Source organism: Dendrobates tinctorius, unplaced genomic scaffold (assembly GCF_039654945.1).
Source record: "Dendrobates tinctorius isolate UK_male_01 unplaced genomic scaffold, ASM3965494v1 ptg000022l, whole genome shotgun sequence".
Classification (NCBI taxonomy): domain Eukaryota; kingdom Metazoa; phylum Chordata; class Amphibia; order Anura; family Dendrobatidae; genus Dendrobates; species Dendrobates tinctorius.
Window position 1 is genome coordinate 98,270,626 of NW_027361690.1, and position 22,598 is coordinate 98,293,223.

At 45.8% G+C, this 22,598-nt stretch overlaps 1 protein-coding gene across 1 annotated transcript in view; it reads right to left on the minus strand.

The window, feature by feature from the left end:
* The window catches only part of ADRA1A (adrenoceptor alpha 1A), a 318,230-nt gene that overhangs the window by 101,553 nt on the left and 194,079 nt on the right, over positions 1-22,598 (minus strand). The gene's annotated exons all lie outside the window — the stretch shown is intronic.

The following is a 22,598-nucleotide window of genomic DNA, read 5'->3' on the forward strand; positions in this document are numbered from 1 at the left end:
TTTACAACGGAGACACATTAGATTAATGCATGCGCTATGTGTCTGCCAAGGCTCATGAATAAAGCTGTACTCAGTGATCAAATACTTTTAAACTAAACTCTGCTTTTGCTCCAAATTATTTGCACTGGACATGTCACATTTTTCCAATAACGAAAAATGTCGTCTGATATTCCTGTTAAAGAGATTTTACAATAACCTCATTAATGCATTTCGCTTTTATTCCCTCGTGAAATGAGTTTTATATTCATACTGATACTTTCCCAGGTTTTCCCATTTTTATATATCATACTAGCTGAAGAGCCCGGCGCTGCCTGAGCATAGTAACTAACTGTGGTTAGTTATAGCAAATTATAATTATCCTCCATCCCATAGTCCCGTGCCCATATAACCATCATACATATCCTCCATCCCATAGGCCCGTGCCCATATACCCATCATACATATCCACGATCCCATAGGCCGGTGCCCATAAACCCATCATACATATCCTCCATCCCATAGTCGATTGCCCATATACCCATCACACATCCTCCATCCCATAGTCCCATGCCAATATACCCATCACACATCCTCCATCCCATAGTCCCATGCCCATATACCCATCATACATATTTGCCATCCCATAGTCGAGTGCCCATATACCCATCATACATATTCGCCATCCCATAGTCGAGCGCCCATATATCCATCACACATCCTTCATTTCATAATCCCATGCCCATATACCCATCATACATATCCTCCATCCCATAGTCCCATGCCCATATACCCATCACACATCCTCCATCCCATAGTCCCGTTCCCATATACCCGTCATACACATCCTCCATCCCATAGTCCAGTGCACATATACCCATCACACATCCTCCATCCCATAGTCCCGTTCCCATATACCCGTCATACACATCCTCCATCCCATAGTCCAGTGCACATATACCCATCACACATCCTCCATCCCATAGTCAACCATTATGACATCATAATGAGCGGCGGGGCTTGCAACTTATGATGACATCAGCATCACCATGGCAACCATTATGCCATCATAATGAGGGGCGGGGCTTGATACACACACTTTTCCCCATTATGTAGATAGGGGCAAAATTGCTTGGTGAATTGGAACGCGTGGGGTTAAAATTTCACCTCACAACATAGCCTAGGACGCTCTCGGGGTCCAGACGTGTGACTGTGCCAAATTTTGTGGCTGTAGCTGCGACGGTGCGGATGCCAATCCCGGACATACACACATATACACACACATACACACACACATACATACATACATACATACACACACTTGAGCTTTATATATTAGATTAGATACACAATACATAATAACTTCGATGCCAGGTCAATGACAAATGGTATAATGTTCACTTGACTTAAACTTGACAATGACAACGGAAATGGCTGTTTGAATAAAAAACAGTAAAATTATTTTTTTCATTGCTGTATAGAATAAATCTCTCCAGAGAAGAGGTCAAAGAGAGGAGAAAATATTCCTTCCACTTTTTCGCTACTTAATGATAACCAAGTATGGCAGGAAAGGTTTCAATCTCCTTTACCAACTTGAAGGAAAAGTGAAGAAGAGATGTTTAGATATGCCCAACCCATTAGAAAAGAAAGTGCTAAAGTATAATCAGATAACAAAACTGAAGGTTTGGGAGAGTGATATGCAAGCTGAAAGTGTTATTTAGTTTTTATCATCATTTATAGATAAATCAAGCATTAAAAGTCATATTTCGAGCTTAAAATTAGTTGCATATCAGTAGGCGGATATGTCAGATATTCTCACTCTTAAAAGGGTTGTCCCACGTGGACAACTAATCTCTATGTTTCAGAGTAGAGGAGGCTAAAAAGGCCACTCCTCTAGCAGACTTAGAGTGACTGATGGGCACTGTGTAATTCTACATTTCCCTTGCAGTCACAGAAGCAGTAGAAATAAACGACCACAAAGAGCTTTAACTGATCGCAGAAGGATTAAGGGGCTCAAGAGGCTGTAGTGTAGGGTTCGAGCAGGCTCACAGGATGCAGTGACGAGACACGAGACTGAACGTGGGGTGAAATAAACTTTTATAAGTTTAAAGCCGCAAGGGCTAAACTGCTTCAATCAAATAAAGAAGAAACACCTATTTGTCCACGCAGGGACTCGTAAAACAACATTCAAACAGAAAGGGTCCTTATTTTTCTATAGTGCACTTAGCCTTCTGGGCGTCGCTCGAGTTCACGACCACTCAGGGGTTGCAGATGTAGCTGTCTTGCAATCCACGATTTCCCGGAAGGACTCGTGCTCATCCGGCCCTGAAGATACCGGAACGGTGGGGCGCAGCAGGCCCTGAAGGAACCAGAACGATGGGGCGCAGCAGGCCCTGAAGAGACTGGAATGATGGGGCGCAACAGGCCCTGAAGAAATGGAGTCGGTGGGGCACAACGGGCCCTGAAGAAGCTGGAACGGTGGGGCACAACAGGCCCTGGAGAAACTGGAACGGTGTGGCGCAACAGGCCCTGAAGAAATGGGGTCGGTGGGGCACAACGGGCCCTGAAGAGACTGCTTGGGGGGGTAAATCTCCCAGGCGTCCATTTAGAGGCGCTCGTTCCCCAGCCAGGTCATGACGCAGTTCCAAAAACATAAACGTTAACAAACTCTGCTCAGTGTCCCCTCAGTAACCGGGACGGGGCTCTGCGGCCGCCTATAGCGAGGTGGCGTCCCCTGAGGTCGGTGATGACGGGGCCGTAGCTGTGGGAGAAGACAGGGGGGCAGTGTCCTGACCACTGTACCGGATTTCTGTCTCGTCGCAGCGGTCACCTGAGATCCTGGTCCTGTCACACCACGGAGGGAATCAGCGGCCGTCACTTTATCTGAATGTTTGCGGGGAGGGACTCCCGGGGAGAGTCTCTTACGCGTCAACCTTTGCTCAGTCTCAAATTTCCCTTTTTCAGACTCCTGCCTGTCTCTCTTTTCCACACCGTCAGTTGCCACAGTCCTCTCTCTGCTGCACGGCTTCCTCTCTCCTGTCAGGCTCTCTGCCAACTGCCACCTCAGCGCGTCCCCTGCTCCTTTTACCCTCGCCCCGCCCCCTGTTGCCCTGACAACTTCAGTCGCATGTCTCCCTTTGTAATCCCCCTGATGTGGTTTCTTCAACAACCCTGATGGCGGTCCCCCTGGTTCCAGCCCAATCACTGTATGGGGGTCCTCCTCCCCACATTCCCCCACCCTGTAAGCTCGCCAGTCCTCGGGCGAGGGTGTTAGTCTATTGAGATTGGTCTGTAAAGGTGTCAATATTTGTTGCCATACGAACTGGTCTTGTTCATACCGTTCGGGGGGTTTGCCGGCTGTTGACCGCTCGGAGCGTCTAAGTTCGACTGGGGTGGAATCTTCTGGGGTGGTGGACGTCGGTGAGCTGCAAGATGCCGGTGGGTTAATTGTGTCAACTGGCTCATTATTGGGTGGAGGGCCCTTGGGAACTGGAGGGAAATCCTCGTCGTCTGAGTCCCAGCATATGGACTCCGGTTCGGATGTCTTGGGGACGGGTTCCAGTTGCTTCGGGTCGGAAGAAATACACAGGCGTAACATATTACGATGCACAATGCGAGTAGGCAGTGTTTCATCCTGCTCGGGCTGTATTTCGTACACAGGTCCTTCTGAATGGATACGGCGTAGTACCCGATAAGGACTCTCTTCCCAACGTGACTCCAGTTTATTCTGGGGGCGTTGATCTAGTACAAGCACACGGTCCCCGCTTTAGAGATGGGGAGGGGAGGTTGTATTCTTCCCGGGGTGTTCCCAGTCTTGAAGTTTGGTATGTACAATTCGGTGAAGAGTTTGCAACCTGTGGCGATGATTTCGGACCCAAGACGACACTCCGGTCCAGGGCCGAGGCTCTTCGGGGTCCAACTCTACCTCCGTGATCCCTTTACCCTCTCGTCCGAACAGCAGGAAATAAGGAGTATAGCCCGTTACTCGATGTACCCGATTATTATAAACCCACACTAATTCAGAAACATATTCAGGCCAACGAGCTTTCTTGTCACTCTCCAGAGTGCGTAGCATTTGAATCAATGTCCGATTAAATCGCTCACAAGCCCCATTCCCTTGCGGGTGATATGGTGTGGTCCGGGATTTATCAATCCCATAAAGATGATGTAGTTCCTCCATAACTTTCCCCAAAAAACATGCTCCCTGGTCGGAATGTATGCGTTGAGGACAGCCGTACACTTGTATAAAATTTCTGCAAATTGCGGAGGCGGCTGACTCCGCGGTCTGGTCTCGAGTAGGGGTGACCACAGCGAATTTAGTGAAATGATCCACCATGACGAGGCAGTGTTCGTATCCCTGGAATGCGGGACCAATGTGCAGATAATCCACCGTCAAGAGCTCCAAGGGTTCTGAAGTCACAATCGTCTGTGTTGCGGCCCTCTGAGCAGGCGGTTTGGCCAATTCACATAAGCGGCAAGTACGACAAACTTCGTCCACAACAGCCGACAAGCGTGGGTGATAAACTTTCTGTTGTAACCATTGCAAAGTCTTTTTGACTCCAAAGTGGGCCCCTTTTTCGTGAGCCTCTCGAGCCAGTTCGTGTAGTTGAGCTCCGGGCGTAACCACCTGCCAAACAGTCGTTGAGGTTGTTTGCGAAGTGATCTTACGGTACAGTAATCCCCTTCGGATAATCAGTCTCTCCCATTGTCGCAGCATCAGCGACAGGTCTTGGGTCAAAGCTTGTCGTTGAGTATCAGTGGGTAATTGACCAGCGGCGACCCATGTCCGGAGAAGTCCAACTTCTTCATCTTCTTGTTGCTGTTGTATCCACTTATTACGAGATTGTTCCAGGATGCCCCTGTGGGCCTCTGGGGAAGATACTTTTGCATCAACATTGGTGAGCACAGCAGCGGTAAGAGCGAACGGTATTTCCTCTCCTTCTAATTCTTCGTCTCGATTCTGTCCAGGAGTTGTATGTCGAATCCTAGAGAGAGCATCTGCATGAACATTCTCGGCCCCTCTTTTGTAAATAATCTTGTAATTGTACTTCGCCATTCGGGCCACCCATCGCTGCTCCAAAGCCCCCAACTTGGCGTTTTCCAAATGAGCCAGTGGGTTATTGTCAGTTCGCACTACCACCTCGGAGCCCGCTAGGTACTCTGCGAATCTCTCCGTCATAGCCCACACCACTGCGAGGAGCTCGAGCTTAAAAGAGCTGTAATTGTCAGGGTTACGCTCGGAGTCATGGAGTGAACGGCTTCCATATGCGATCACCCTTTCCCGGCCATCCTGAACTTGTGACAACACAGCTCCTAGCCCGTGAAGACTCCCGTCAGTGTGCAGGATGAACGGCTGAGAAAAATCCGCATAAGCCAACACTGGGGCATCCGAGAGTGCAGCCTTGAGATCTCGGAAGGCCTCTTCCTGAGGGTGTTGCCACTGGATTTTTCGCCCATTGGCCCCAGCGGGAGCCCCCTTCAGCAGGTCATGTAGGGCTCGAGCTCGACATGCAAAATTCTTTACGAAACAACGGTAATATCCAGCTAACCCCAGAAAAGCCCGCACGTCTTTCACCGTCTCGGGGGTAGGCCATTCCTGGATAGCAGCAATCTTCTCCCGGGATGGCCTCACACCTTCTGCCGAAACGACATGACCCAGATACTCAATCTGAGAGCGAAATAGGTGACATTTCTGAGGCTTCACCTTCAACCCGTACTTTTGCAGCCGGCTGAGTACCTGTCCCAACCGCTTCAGGTGGTCCTCGAATGAGGCGGCATAGACGATGATGTCGTCCAGGTAGATCAACGTGGCCTCAAAATTGAGATCCCCTAGACATCGCTCCATCAATCGCTGAAATGTCCCGGGGGCGTTGGCCAGCCCGAATGGCATTCGATTAAACTCAAACAGTCCCATGGGCACTATGAACGCCGTCTTAGCTCTGTCCTCTTCTGACATAGGCACCTGCCAGTACCCACTGGCCAAGTCCAGGGTCGAAAAATATGTTGCTTTACCCAATGCAGACAGAGATTCTTCTATGCGGGGCAGTGGGTATGAGTCTTTAATAGTGCAAGCATTCAATTTACGATAATCAACACAGAATCGTAGTGTACCATCTTTCTTCCGGACCAACACGATGGGGGCCGCCCAAGGGCTTTGACTTTCCCGTATCACCCCTTTTTGTAGCATCTGAGCCAGCAAAGTTTTCACCTCCTGATAGAGTTGTGGCGGGATCTGTCGATATCGTTCTCGGATAGGGGCCGCTCCTGCTGTGGGGATCTCATGAGTGATGGCGGTGGTACACCCAAAGTCGTCCTCATGACTAGCAAATACTTCATGGTACTGTCCCAGCAATGCTTTTACTTGTGAAAGTTGGGCCGCAGTTAGTCCAGAAAGCTCGGCCCGCATCTGCTCCAAAATATTTCGGCCCTTCTCTTGTGTCGAGACTTCGTGGGCCTGTAGGGTTCGTATTGTTACCTCCCAAGGATCCTCGGGGTGTACTCGTAATTGAACCGCAGGGGCGGGCAGCACTTCTTCTAAAGGCTTTACTAGTTTGGCCAGTACAGTCCGTGCTTTCAGAATGGTATCTCGGTCTTCAAGGTTAACGCAGCGGACCAGGACGGTTCCTTTTCGCACCGTAGCGAGGGAACGGGCCACCAGTATGCCAGGAGGTAAGTGCTCTGAGTGACACGGCTCCACCTGCACCTCTACGCCTTCCAAAGGTATCGGGGCCCGAATTGGCAGGGCCACCACTGTCTGTCCAGGAGGCAGCACAAGCAGGGGTGCCGCTGTCGCGATGACCTTGCCCAGAGCCTCACCCTCCTGGCAGTCCCGATGCACCCGCGCACCTCGCACCAGCTGCTGGAATACCTGTCCCTGAGCTGTGCGAGAACCCCACTGCTTCAGTGTCCTTTGTGTGGGATCATTAAGCAACAGGTTACCAAACTCTTTTAAAATATTCATGCCTAGGGTGACGGGGTGTCGTTGATCAGCTTCTCCTTGAGTCAGCACCATCCCTCTGCGGCCGAGGGGTTTACCGCACAACGTCACCTGCACCCACACTACCCCGGCAACCGGAACCGGCAGTTGGTTGGCGGCTACTAGTCTAATCATGGGCCCCCACTGAGGCCTTGCTGCCTCCGGAAAGTTTTGTTGAAAGTACGCTGCGGGCATAGTGGTTACTTGTGACCCTGTGTCCACCAGACACCGGACGGCCCGGCCCTCTACTTCTGCCCAAACTACTGGACACTTTGCTACCAAATCTTCGGGACTTCCACCACCCCTAGTTGTGGTTTTCGGCTCCGAGCGGCGTCCCCCCAGCCCGGAGCCCTTTAGTTTAATGGCCGCCGGGGTGGGTATCTCCCACGCCGCGGACACTTTCGGGCAAAGTGGCCTGGTTCTCCACACTCATAACACCGGGCCGGTAGAGATTGACCACCCCGCGGAGAGCGTGACCCCCAGGGACCGGGATTAACACTGGGTCGCCCAGTCTCCGGTTCGGTTCTTCTCTTTACTTCAGCCAACTCACTCTTAATATTTTTCAATTCTCGCTTCATCTCCTCCACCCATTGAGGTTCCTCAACTGTGTTCGAGGAGGCCTCCACACCTCGGACCTTCCCCACGGGGACCGCCATCCCCTGCTCTTGCTCCCGAACTCGTGCCTGACTTCCCACTTCTGAAAAGTCTATTTGGGGATTCATTCTGATCCGTTCCCGTAATGCCTGCTTTATCAGTGGATCTCGTAGTCCAGTCACCAGTAGGTCACGTAGGGTAATGTCAACAGGTCCTACCCCTACCCCGTCTTTTCTTTCAATAGCCGTATGCAACTCTTGGAGTACATTCATATACTGAGTAATCGTCTCCCCCTCTGTCTGCATCCGGCTAAACAGTCGGGTCCTTAACTCTCCCACATTAGTGGGATCCCCGTGGGTCTGTTCCACTATCTGCAACACCTTTTCAAAAGTGTTGCGGTGCCCCGGAGGTTTCAACATCACTGACCTCCGCACCTCCCCGTCTAGGGCCATGAGTGCCACTTCAGCTTCCAGGTCAGGGGTCATTGGGTGTATCCGAAAAAGCCCCCTCATCCGCTCTGTCCAGCTCCATAGCATAGTATTTGAGCCAGAGAATCTAGGCAGGTTGTTCAACATGGCCCCCAATGAGATGCTGGTACGGGGACCCTCATTATTTACAGAGCTTACAGCTCCCCCATGTTCGGGGCTACCACTGTCCGTGCTCGGAGACTGCATCCTGCCGACTACGCCAAGTGTAGGGTTCGAGCAGGCTCACAGGATGCAGTGACGAGACACGAGACTGAACGTGGGGTGAAATAAACTTTTATAAGTTTAAAGCCGCAAGGGCTAAACTGCTTCAATCAAATAAAGAAGAAACACCTATTTGTCCACGCAGGGACTCGTAAAACAACATTCAAACAGAAAGGGTCCTTATTTTTCTATAGTGCACTTAGCCTTCTGGGCGTCGCTCGAGTTCACGACCACTCAGGGGTTGCAGATGTAGCTGTCTTGCAATCCACGATTTCCCGGAAGGACTCGTGCTCGTCCGGCCCTGAAGATACCGGAACGGTGGGGCGCAGCAGGCCCTGAAGGAACCAGAACGATGGGGCGCAGCAGGCCCTGAAGAGACTGGAATGATGGGGCGCAACAGGCCCTGAAGAAATGGAGTCGGTGGGGCACAACGGGCCCTGAAGAAGCTGGAACGGTGGGGCACAACAGGCCCTGGAGAAACTGGAACGGTGTGGCGCAACAGGCCCTGAAGAAATGGGGTCGGTGGGGCACAACGGGCCCTGAAGAGACTGTTCGGGGGGGTAAATCTCCCAGGCGTCCATTTAGAGGCGCTCGTTCCCCAGCCAGGTCATGACGCAGTTCCAAAAACATAAACGTTAACAAACTCTGCTCAGTGTCCCCTCAGTAACCGGGACGGGGCTCTGCGGCCGCCTATAGCGAGGTGGCGTCCCCTGAGGTCGGTGATGACGGGGCCGTAGCTGTGGGAGAAGACAGGGGGGCAGTGTCCTGACCACTGTACCGGATTTCTGTCTCGTCGCAGCGGTCACCTGAGATCCTGGTCCTGTCACACCACGGAGGGAATCAGCGGCCGTCACTTTATCTGAATGTTTGCAGGGAGGGACTCCCGGGGAGAGTCTCTTACGCGTCAACCTTTGCTCAGTCTCAAATTTCCCTTTTTCAGACTCCTGCCTGTCTCTCTTTTCCACACCGTCAGTTGCCACAGTCCTCTCTCTGCTGCACGGCTTCCTCTCTCCTGTCAGGCTCTCTGCCAACTGCCACCTCAGCGCGTCCCCTGCTCCTTTTACCCTCGCCCCGCCCCCTGTTGCCCTGACAACTTCAGTCGCATGTCTCCCTTTGTAATCCCCCTGATGTGGTTTCTTCAACAACCCTGATGGCGGTCCCCCTGGTTCCAGCCCAATCACTGTATGGGGGTCCTCCTCCCCACAGTAGTACCCCATTATACTCGTTATACATATTAGATCAAAAGTTGACTAAACATGGCCAATCAAATCATCGAGTGAAAAATTCATGGGTTTATTGGCATACAAATATATTCATGACCCGTTGAAGCCCTCGAGTAGCGCGAAACGGCCGTTGTCAGCCTTTTCTGCACTCCTTGTCACTCCCCCGGTTTGGCATGAATATATTTGTATGCCAATAAACCCATGAATTTTTCACTCGATGAGTGCGACCTTCATTCTTTCTTATGTACCTTGAGGATCATCTGATTTCAGGTCAAGCACCTGAGTGTTGCAGCTGCTGGTTTCCCATGTACCGCAACTCTCCTGACAAGACACGGTAACAGCGGTGCCGTCCGCGTTTTCTTTCTTATTGCTTTTATACAAATGGCCAATCAATTGTTTGCTAGATCTTGATACAATTGAACATTCCAAAATACACTTACATTAAAATGAACCTAACAGCTAATACATGGTTCCCGATCCACGGGCAGCATGTATCATACAAAGGCTGCACGATTCCAGCCAAATATATTTAACTCTGAAATATTTCAGAGAAATACATAGTTAATTATCTGCTGGGGACCATTCAGACAAGTGAGTCCCTGGTGGTTTCCCCCTGCCCTGGATTGATAGGTCTCTGCCTGGGGTGTCTAATAAACTGTTTATCTCTGAAACGCCTCAGCATTTCATAGTTAAACATAAATGAGTGGTATCATACAGTCACTGTCTCATACAAGTTGCCTGTGGATCGGGCAGCATGTGTCAGCTTTCAGGTTCCCTTTAACTGCAACAACAGACCATTTTTGGGGGTACAGGTTTCAGAAAATTCTTGGCCAACTACAGAGATGCAATTCACGCACCACTGCCTAAAAGATCCACACTACCGACACAAGCTTCAGCTGATACATATTGCTTTTCAAGAATTATTGTCTCTTTATGTCTTCCCACAACCATCAGCCAAACTGGATGAAATGATCCGTTTTCTCCAATTTACGCCCAAAGTGCATGAAAAGCTTTACACTGCATTTATGATAGAACATAGATGATAAGATTATAACCGACTCATGAATGGTGGATGAAATAGCTTCAAGCTTCAATATGTCTACACTATGCTAATGAGGAGACGGGATAAATAGAATATTAGATGGAACATCAGGAATTTTTCCATGTATAATCTTACTATCATGACTTTGCCATCAAGTGACTTATGACAATAATGATAGAATTAGAGAATCTAGTGCAGAGTCATCTTTAGTTTCAGTGTATATAAATGGAGACATTTACAGGGTCATCAATTCAATCTTAGTCTAATGTATATGGGGGGTGTTAAGCATCGGGTTCCTGCCTCTGCACAGGAGGAATCCCGAGCCTTGCCTTCTGCGGTCTCCCATTCAGTCCCGGCCGCAGAGGAGGCTCCTCAGCAAAGATGTAGTTCCCGGCGTCTTAATCAGGCCAGTGTTGTCGGTTCAGTTGCTGCTGCCGTTTCAGGGTCAGCTATAGCCTCCTGCACTGGTAAGCAGCAAGCAGCTCCTGGGACTAATTCCTTCTTTCGCGCTACTGAGCATGCTCGCGGGTCGTCCTCTCATTGGAGGTCGGGGGTCACATGCTCAGGTCCTGCTACAGCTCGGATTGGACCATCTGGAAGGTCCCAGAAGGCTGCTCCTATAAAAGGATCGCACAGCCGCAAGCCGTGCGCTAGTATTGACTTTTTTTGGTAGTTGTGTGCATGATGATGGATGCATGAAACTGGTGACTGTCTCAATAAAAACTCCCTCCCTCTGGTTATGCTAGTATTTGGGAATTAGAGTTGGAGTCAGCACCAACGGGTGGCAATGCTTACGACGCCATGCTCCTAGTATCCGCACCCACTAGCGTCCGATTGTGCCTACCTGTATAGGGCACTTTCGTACTGCACATAGTAACAGCAACCTCCTGTGCAGTGCCGTGTGCAAGTTGTGCACTATCTTAGCCCAACCCAGGGCAATTACTGGTGTCCGCCTGAGCGGTGCTGCGCACACTTGCGCGCTATATCTGTAGTGTATCTACTGCTGGCCTCGCAGTTGTGGCGCTGCATGCTTTGCAGGTCTAGAGGGACTCTGACCCCATGTCCTTGGGGCTGTGTTCTGTGACCATTTGTGGAGCGCTCCTCATTGCCGAGCTCTGTGAGCTTGAACAAGCAGTTATGTTTACTGGTAGTGCGGCTCTGTGAGGTAACAGAGCCCGCTTTTGTACACACTGGGTCAGCGGTTATCCCGCCGGTGTCTAGTACAACACCATATAGTCTCTGCCATTCCTGAGCAGCAGTTTTCCATCTCTGCATGGTGGACCCCGGGCTGCGAACGCACCTTATACCATCTTTATTATTTGGTGCGTTCCGCCAGCACCTAACAGGGGGCTTCAGTCTGTAAATTGTTATATTCTACTATTAATAGTTAAACGGGTTGTTCAAATCACATATTTTTAGAAAGGCTTGGAATTACTTAAAAAAATTCAAGAAACTCTCTATACATCACCCGTCGTGTCCAAAGGCTTCTACCCAGGATGGCCGCCCCACCCAGTCTCTTCCAGCAATGACATCCAAGGATAGTGACATGAAACCACTGCAGCTAGTCACTGGCTGGTGTGGGTCACTTCTGTGACCAGTGATTGGCCGAGTAGTCATTTCCTGTGTATTGAGAACGACCAGGAAGTAGAGACCAATGGGGAGGAGTTATGGGAATGGGGGGGTGGGATTATAATTTTTTTAATGCCATTTTGTGCCTTGTTCATAGACTGACATCCCCTTGAACATGTTACTGATGTATGTCATTATTAAGAATGTTTTCCAAGGTCTAAAAATAATACACTGTTTTTCCTGCATGTTTTCCCAACTCCTTTGAGAATATTGCTAGGACAAGCTATCACTCTACGATCAGTGAGGGTCTGACCTGCGGCCCCCTACACATCTTAACTGAAAAGGAAGAACTCATCGCTGTCTCCCACAATGTACAATGGCCCGTTGCTACCTGGTTGTGAGGAAACCTACAATACAGCCCAATTACCCGAGCAGTTGGAATTCTGTGCAGGAAAAATTAGAAGGGTTCCAAGAGGTCAAACTCCCAAAAAGCACAAAGTGAAGGTGTATCAGAGCTCTGCCCTCACTGTTACGAGAATGGAAAACCCTAAGAATTAGATTTTTTCTTCTGCAGGCTAAATATAAAGTCTATTAGCTAAAGACAACGTGACAGACTTCCCGAGTTAAATGAAGCTGAACAATTTTTTCTATTTGTTTATTAATCATGAACTCTCCGACAGGCAATCTGACAGAGGCAATTATATTCTGTGTAAATATTTGTTTCCCCGAAAAACAAGGTTCAGCGTCTTGTCAACACACAATCCTTGGTTGTCAGGCGTTATGGCAAAAAATTCCAAATTATACAGATTATATTATTTTATACATATTGGAGTCAAAGCTATAATATACGGTCACCTTTGGTGAATATTTTTATGTAAATCGCTTATTTGTGGCTAAAAAGCATTTTTCCCAATAGTGTTTCATTAAAAATGTTGGGCCGTTTAGCTTCTGTACCATTTTTATCATTTTTATATTACCTGTTAAAGGGGTTTCAGTTTTTATTTCTATTGTTTTAATTTGGTAGACTGTAGCAATTGCTACAAAATAAAGAAATGAATCATTACTTACCATTCTAGCAGCAGTATTGATAGGGTGGTAAGACCGCTGATTGGCTGCACCAGTCATATGACTGATTTCCAGTATGTAATCACTTCCAATGTTGTGAGATCCTGTACATAAAGACCTCAGCGAGCACATGCTATACATGAACACATGGTAGCTATGGCCTGTGACTGGCTAAAGTAATCAGGTGACTGATTAAAGGGGTGTTATCACTTCTTGTCTTGAGGCTGCTAAATTTTGAGAAGTCTTTGAAAATATCTTTAAAGAAGCACTCCGATCAAAGTAGAAACAGGAAGTGTTTTTTCCCTGCATGAGTCATCATTGGAGTTACAATTCTACATCACAGCAAAGTCCCTGGCAGTCCAGCTCCATTACTCCCCCTTGCTTTTATCTCTCTTCCTTGTTTCCTTTTGTTAATGATGTAGAATTGTAGTTCTAATGATCACTCATACAAGGAAAAGAGACTTTCTGTTTCAACATAGAGCTTAAAAGGATTCAGCTTGTCTGTTTTTAATCACTTGATGTCATATACCTAACAGAAAAGAGAAGAATTAGCTGGGTAGAAAGGAAAAATGAACAATTGTAAGTACACAGTGCTATATAATGTGATGACTGCAATATATTAAGAGGATAAAAGCTTTGATGGGAGAAGGAGGAGGAGGGCTTCTACAACATTGAAATCCATTATTAAGATTTTATCAATGGCAGGGTCTGTAGCCCTTATCTATTCTCCCATGAATGATCTTCTAAAATGATTTATGATCAATTGAAGTTTATTTTGTTAAAACCAGCTGAAAAAACACAAAAAAAATTACAGACTCTGCGATCAGATGAGCTCACTGAAGAACTCCACTGAACTCGTTCTTGAGACATCTAGGTACTGTTATATCTTAAGGCTGTGGTAGCCAAACAGTCCAAAATTGTTAATGACCCTATTTTAAAAAAATGCTTTTCAGTCAAAAATATACATTTAGGCTATGTGCACACATTGCGGAATTGCTGCAGAAATTTCCGGGGGAATTCCACAACTCAGGGCTGCGGGAAATACGCTAGAATTCTGCATGCGGAATTCCCGCGCATTTCCCATGATAAACTAGCATTTTGCAAGCGATCTGAAGCATCGATTGGAAAACGGAGTCCCACGCAGTGTTCCCTATCCTCGCGATGCTCCCGGCAACTCCCGTTCCCAGTGATGCCTTGCGACATTGACCTTTGATGATGTAGCATCACGTGAGACCGCGATTTCATCAAAGGTCATTGTCGCAAGGCATCACTGGGAACGGGAGTTGCCGGGAGCATCGCTGAGGCACGCTGCGTGGGACGCCGGAGGGTGAGTATATCACCATTTTTTATTTTAATTATTATTTTTACAGGAATATGGTACCTGTAATATCCACACGTTATGAAGAATTCAAGGTATTAAACTTTAGATATGTTTTATTCTTCGTCCTCCAGCACACAGCATAACAGTTGCATTCCCATGCTACACAGAAGTGAAAGTGAAACTTCCCTTCTCATCCTTCTTGTCTCCACCCCCCCAAGTCCCATAAGTCTGGCTTGCTTAAAGAGACAGATCTAATTATTATACATTACATCATCCCCCTTTTTTTTTCCTTTTTTTTTTTTACTATAAATAACCCATATTACTAATAAATGCAACAACATGAAAACGTCCAAAGAAATCATATGTCCGTTTTGTGTTATTTGTTCAATTCAAAAACCAGAGAAACAAAAAAAAAACAAAACAAAACTGTAGTTACACTTCTTCAATAAGCCTCGATGGAGCTCTTCTCTCTCGTGTAGGATAACGTCTGGGCTCATTGAGAGGGTTCATTATTGATGGACCAGCTACCTCTTGTTGGTCGTCTCCACCATCGCATACCAAATCTTCCACCAAAGAGAGTTCATTGTCATCATTCTGCGGTATGACTTTAAAATATGAAGAATTTCGCGTTATGGAGTGTCCATCTCGTTCAGCTGTGATCATGCTGCCTTTCCTTTTAGTAACATAATATTTTGCAGGACCATATACAGGTGAGGTCTTGTTGGTTGGTCTTTGACGTACCACCACGACATCCCCTCTTTCGATGGCACTTGACTGTGTCCTTCGCCTTCTGTCTGCATAACGTTTCATGGCTTGTTTGTTGGAGAAATCTGTGGATCTCACTGAGGAGTCACTCGGTCGGGGATGGCTGGTCACATCAGGGAGACGTATACGCAGGGTTCTGCTGAACATTAAATGAGCTGGAGCAGCATTAGTAGTGGAGTGTGGCGTATTGCGGTAATTACGCATGAATTTGTATAATGACTGTTTCAGTGGGATGTGCTCCAGACTCGCTGCCTTGATACGTTTCCCCAGAGTACGCATAAAACGTTCCACAATTCCATTGGCTTGCGGCCAGCAAGGTGTGATTTTCCTGTGATTGAATCCCAAGTATTCAGAAAATTGTGTAAACACATGTCCATTGAATGGAGGTCCATTGTCTGTTTTGACCACTCTTGGAATACCATATGCCGAGAAAATGTCGTCCAGCTCTGGTATGACATTATTAGCAGATGTTGAAGAGATAAATGAAATGACAGGGTATCGAGAATATTCATCAATTGTTACGAGAATGTATTGGCCATTTGGCAATGGTCCATATATATCGACTGCCACTTCCTCCCAGACAGCAGTGGGTAACGGAGACATTTGTAATGGCTCTAAGTTTGATGATGGAGTGATTAATTGACAAGTAGAACAGCGTCTAATCTTTTCTTCCACCAAGTGATCCATATTTGGCAACCACACTTTTTCTCGGAGTAACTTCTTTGTGCCAACAATTCCTAAATGACCTTCATGTTCTATCTGTATGACTAAGTTACGCAAAGTCTTAGGTACAACTAGTTTGGTACCTCGAAGAATGAGGTGTTCTTCAGTGACTGATAATTCCTCACGTACGTTTGAGAATAGTTTTAACTCTTTCAGATCAATCTCAGAATCAGGAAATTTTTCCTTTTGAATTTCATGCCACCTTCGATTTTGGATGATTTGTATTAGGGCACAGAGTGTCTTGTCTTTTGTTGTTTCATTTATAAATTGATCAAGAGAAAGTGCTTTTGGCACGGCATGATCTGTAACAAAACGTAGGTATTCTTCAATGGAGGAATGCACAGGTATATCATCATTAGTAGGATGTCTTGAAAGATAATCAGCCGGATTGCTGTATTTTCCAGGTTTGTGAACAATTTTATAGTTGTAGTCCTGTAGACGTAGGCCCCATCGTTCAATTTGTGCAGGCATTTTAGCTCTGGGATTTCCAAAAATTGTAAGAAGTGCTCGATGATCTGTGACAATGGTGAAGGGAGCTCCATAGAGAAATAAGTGAAAGTGTTCACATCCCCAGACAACTGCCAAGCTTTCTTTTTCAGGTTGAGAATATTTTCTTTCAGTGTTTGTTAAGCTCTTGCATAAGAAATGATGTGAGGATTTTGATTGTTATCCTTGTACTGCGCTAGAATAGTACCCAGTCCCACGGGACTGGCGTCCACAATCAGTTCAGTTCGAAGAGCTGGATCAAAATAAGCCATAGTGGTTCATTTTTAATTGTTTCAAAAGAGGCCTGACAGTCTTGAGACCATTGAAAAATACAACTTTGTTTTGTAAGTTCCCGTAGTGGATTGCTGATTGTTGAAAAATTCGGAATATATCTAGCACAGTAACTTGCCATTCCAAGGAAAGAACGCACTTCACTGGCATCCTGTGGAATTGAGGCTGTTCTGATGGCTTCCACTTTCTTGGGGTCTGGTTGTACTCCTTTTGCCGAGAAGATGTGACCATAGAATTCTAATGAACCCTTGTCAAACTCGCACTTCTCTTTGTTTAAAGTGAGTCCAGCAGAAAGCAGACATTCGAAGACAGCATATAGAGCACGATTATGCTCAGCTTGAGTTTTACCAAAAACCAATATGTCATCACTGTAATTAAAGGCATTTGGGATGTGTTGAATGACACTCCTTATTGCATCCTGAAAAATTTCTGCTGCTGAGCAGACTCCAAAAGTCAATCTTTTGTATCTTCTGAGGCCCACATGGGTGGAAAATGTGGTCAAGTATCGGGACTCTGGACTCAGTTCTAATTGATGATATCCCTTATTGAGGTCGAGCTTTGAGAAGACGGTGGCTCCATTTAATAAATGAATAATGTCATCAATCGTAGGTGAGATATGTCTTTCCCTCTGTATAGCGGTGTTGGGCAGGCGCATGTCAACACACAGTCTCACTTGATCAGGAGTCTTTGGTTTTGGAACTACCACAAGTGGAGAGACCCACGGAGTGGGACCAGTAACAGTTTCAATAACGTCCTCATCCATGAGCAATTGGAGTTCTTTTTCTACCTTCTGTCTCAGGTGAAATGGAATACGCCTGTGAGGCTGGGCTACTGGACGAACATTGTCATCCACATGAAGGTGTACTTGAGAGTCCTTTAGTTTTCCCAAACCACTAAATAGGGAGGGAAAGCTGTTCACCATAGTTTGTACATCCATATCCTCAGGGTCAGTTATGGTATGAATAACCTGGATGAGCCCTAGCTCCAAGGCAGTGTGATAGCTGAGAAGACAGCCTCCCGATCCTTGTAATGTGTGGAAAGTGGTTTTCTGCCTGTTTTCTTTATATCTAATTTCAGCATCAAATTGTCCCATTATAGCTAGAGATGTTTTAGATCCATAAGGAAAGATTTTAGTCTGCACTTGTTGTAAGACTGGCCTTGTTTTCAATTGTTCATATGTAGTGCCATCTATGATATCCACTGAAGCTCCTGTATCTATTGTAAAGGTAATGTCAGTGTTGCAGATTGAGAGTGTAACACAGGGAGACTGTACTGAACCAGTGACAGAGGTAGTGAACACATAGTTCTCAGTCGCAGACATTTCTTCTGTGTCCTGATTTATCACTTTTACCTCTGCAGATTTTGTCATAGGCAGCGGAGGCTTGTAGTGTGCTGATTTGCAAACAGCTGCAAAATGATTCCCTTTTCCACATTTACTGCAGGTTTGTCCCATAGCTGGACATTTGTTCTGGTGGTGAGGGAAATCCTGTCCACATCTATAACATTTCTTCTGTTTCTGGGCTTGTTTGTCTGGTAAATTTTTCTGTTTGAGATTATGCACATGTAATTTATCCCCATTCTCCATTACGGTAGCCTGATGATCTGCTATTTCTATAGCACAGGCCATTTTGAGCAAATCATGTAGAGAGATATCCTGCTGCAGAGCCTTACGCCTTAGGTTATTAGATGAGCAGGTGACAATTATGTGAGTTAGGATTTCATCATCTACATCTGTAAAGGCACATCCATGTGCTAACTCTTTCAGCCGTGTGACATAAGTGTCTATGGACTCTTCTGGAAGCTGCTTGGCAATCCTGAATTTATATATTTCATATCTGATGTTCTGTTTAGGGTTGAAGTAGCCAGTGAGAGCTTTAGTGCAGTTGTTGTATGTGTCTGTTTCTGCTGCAGGTAACGTACTGTATATGTCATAAACTCCTGTGCCTGCACAATGCAGGAGCAAAGCTCTCTTTCTTTTCTCCTCCTTTATGTCCATGGCTTCTAGGAAATTCTCAAATCTGTTTAGCCATTTTCTCCAGTTATGGGAGAGATTAATGACATCAGTCATATCAAATTGTGGGAAAGTGTGCAAGTAGTCAGCCATGATAGAGTCTCTCAGTGGTGCTGGCGTGTGAAGCGGTAAAATATAGTCCGTACTCACAGCAGTAGGTGATTATATCCCATCCTCGTCGCCAGTTGTAATATCCACACGTTATGAAGAATTCAAGGTATTAAACTTTAGATATGTTTTATTCTTCATCCTCCAGCACACAGCATAACAGTTGCATTCCCAGGCTACACAGAAGTGAAACTGAAACTTCCCTTCTCATCCTTCTTGTCTCCACCCCCCAAGTCCCATAAGTCTGGCTTGCTTAAAGAGACAGATCTAATTATTATACATTACAGTACCCAGAGCCTGGAGTAGAATCTCCTCTCCTCCAGACCCTGCGTACCAGCCTCACATTTTCCGCTTACTTTGCGCATGGTACACGCGGAAAGTAAGCGAAACAATGCATTCCTATGTGTGCGGAATTCCCTCAATTCCGCACAAAAAATAAGCATGCTGCGTATTTTTCTGCGATGTGATTTTGCTGCGGAAAAATACGCAGGATTAGCACAGCATGTGCGGAATGCCATTGAATACAATGGACTGCTTATTTTATGCATTTTTGCAGCGTTTACGCTGCATTTTCGTGGCAAAAAAAACGCGGCAAAAATGCATAACATCTGCAGGAATTCCGGACGTGTGCACACAGCCTTAAAGCAGGACTTCAGATTTTTTTTTCAGCCTAGGAGGGGTGGTTCTAACACAAGATCCATGCCCCCCGTCTTCTAATCACCCTTGGGCATCTTCACTTTTTTCGGCACATCTCCGGTCTCACGGCGTCATCTTGTGACCACAGTATCTGACAGTCACAAGTGCAAGTCTATGAGAGAGAGCCAGAACAAGACTGATAGACTTGAATTGAGTGATGACCTTTGTCTTGCTCTATGAAACAATGGAGCTATCCAGCAGGTCAAAAACAGCTGAAGAAAAATTCCTAAAAAGAGCTCCAAGCTTCGATGAAATGCCACAAATTTCACCTATTGACTAGAATCCTTTTATTGTTCTCTGTGCCTGCAGTTTTATTCTGTGTGAATTTGGCTGCCGTCTTATGGAGATAGGACAGAACATTGCTTCTGGGGGAGGATCGCTTGCTAATGCAGCACCTCACGCAGCATCTCTCGGTGACACACAACATGGAGTCACACGCTTCTGTTCCGCTTGTACATGCAGCTCTGCTTGGGACCTTTATAGTTCTGCCATGTAATTATCTATCAATTTGTTCTTGGAATTTAATGGAAAAACCCTTTTCTTTTTACAACTCCAGTTTGAAGTGACTATTCTTTATGTCATAGTGATTAATGGGTTTTCTAGCTTGACTCATCACCAGTTTCGCCTTTTCAGCTTCCTCTGGCAGAAGTAATGATCCCTTTCTATCTCACTAGGTGGTTTTTCCATTATATTTAGAACTGAGAGAAAAATGACATAGATAGAATATATTCTATCACGCGCTTGGAAAGATGTACACAATTAGAAAAATCAGTTGAACAACAGTAGTCGTGCCATATTCCCTTGTTGGGGTGGTTTACAACATGCTATTTTTTTTTTTAATGTATACATTTATGCAGCATTTTTCATGGCATCTTTTGCTTTCTGGTACTAACAGATGTCAGCTAGAAATCATTGGGGAAATATTAAGATCCCTGGTGACATAAACTGTATATATACATTGGATGTGTACACCAGCCTCAGAAGCTGAGGGAACTCCATACGCTACATGCGCTGGCTGTATTTCTACAGCTGGCACTGTAGTATACCTGTTAATATTGACAACTTTATTCAAGCGGTTGCAAATTGGCGGGAGTCCCTTCTGTTGACAAAACCGCTCAGCTTTCGTCTATGAGTGATGCAATAGCTTGGTTTTTACAATAGGCTGCAATACTACAATATTGCAATATTTTGTACAAGTGATCAAGAGATCGCAGATTCAAGTGCCTTAGGGGTACCAATGTAGAAGCAAAAGTATTTTTTAAATATGTTAGCCCCTCACCTAAAACACATGAACTTTCAAATCACCTCCTTTTACCTGAACAAAAATAAATTATGAAAAAAATACATAAAACAGATTTAATGCACACATGCACAACTGTCTGAACCAATAATATGCACTATATATAACACAATGAAGGCGAAAATGAAAAATTTGAAATGGTCGAATCACTGTTTTTTGATCACTTTGTCACTCCCTAAAAATGCCATAATACCATAATTAATAATTACGGTAATTAATAATAATTAAGCCATAATGCCATAAAAATACATGAGAAAGTCATATAATTCCCCAAGCAGTTTGAATAAAAAACGCTCCTCATTAAAGATGAGCGGACCCCTGGATGTTCGGGTCAGGCAGAACAGTTAAAAAAAAAGTTTGGGTTTGAGTACCAGAACAGTACCCAGATATGAATCACTTGAATGGGGGGCCCGAACATGACAGTTCACCAGCGCGGCAACACTGCTTCTGATCGGCGGTGAAATCATTACTGGTGACATGAAACCCATAAATTAGTAATGGAGAGGCGTCTATAAGACACGTATACATTACTAATCCTATAGTTGTATTGTAAATGAAGACACAGCCAGAATAAAGTCTTTTATTTGAAATAAAAATAAAACAAACTTTTCCATTTTTTATTTAAAAATTACAAACACAGTTATACTCACCTAATACCCATTTCGTTAAATCCTTGTCTCCTGTTAAAAAACAAAAATAAAAAACAACCATATCCCTCTCCTGTCCGACGTTCTGTCCCATGCCATAATCGATGTCTGGGGATTAATAGCTTTCAACCTGGATGGTGCCAAGATGCAACCATCCAAGTTGAGAACCACTGATAAATGAGCTCCTATGAGTGCAGCATCAATGAGCAGCGGTGACCTCATCGAGGTTACCTCTGGTCACTGAGGCTGCATTCTCAGTCAGGCTGAACTGTGATGAACTCCCTCTGGTGAGAGGTGAATTCACAGAAGTGAAATTCTCCCAGTGAACTCTGGTGGACTCACCTCTCACCATAGGGAGGTCACCGCAGTTCGGCCCGGGAAAGCAGCCTCAGTGACCGAAGGTAACCTCGATGATGTAACCGCTAGACCCTTATGCTACTGATGTTCTCAGCTTGGACGGTCACATCTTGGCACTGTCCAGGTTTAAAACTATTTATTCCCAGAAATGGATTACGACGTGAGGCAGAACATTGAACAGGTGAGGAATATGGTTGTTTTTTATTTTTGTTTTATTACAGGAGACGAGATTGAATGGAATTGGTGTTACGTGAGTATAACTGTGTTTCTTATTTTGAAATAAAAAATCCAAAAGCATTTTGTTTTATTTCTAATAAAGGACTTTATTCTGGTTGTGTTTTTATTTACAATACAACTGTAGGTTTAGTAATGGAGAGGTGTCTTAAAAAATCTCTCGGTTACCAGTCTGTGGGCTTGATGTCACCTGACAATAAAAAGGTTACATCAACCCCACAAATATAAATCCCACTTGCCAAAGTTACAAGGCAAGTGGCAAGAGCCGGGCAAAGCATCAGAATTGGTGCATCTAATAGATGTGCCTTTTCTGGGAGACTGTGGACTGCTATTTTTAGGCTGGTCGGTCAATCCATATCCATGGCCCTTTACAAACCTGAGAATACCAGCCCCCAGCTTTCAGCTTTAGCATGGCTGCTTGTCAAAGACGGGGAACACCCCACTCCATTTTTTTAAATTATTTATTTAGAGCGCAGGCACGACTGATGATTACTCCCATCAGCCACCGCCTGCTCTCGCTGCTAT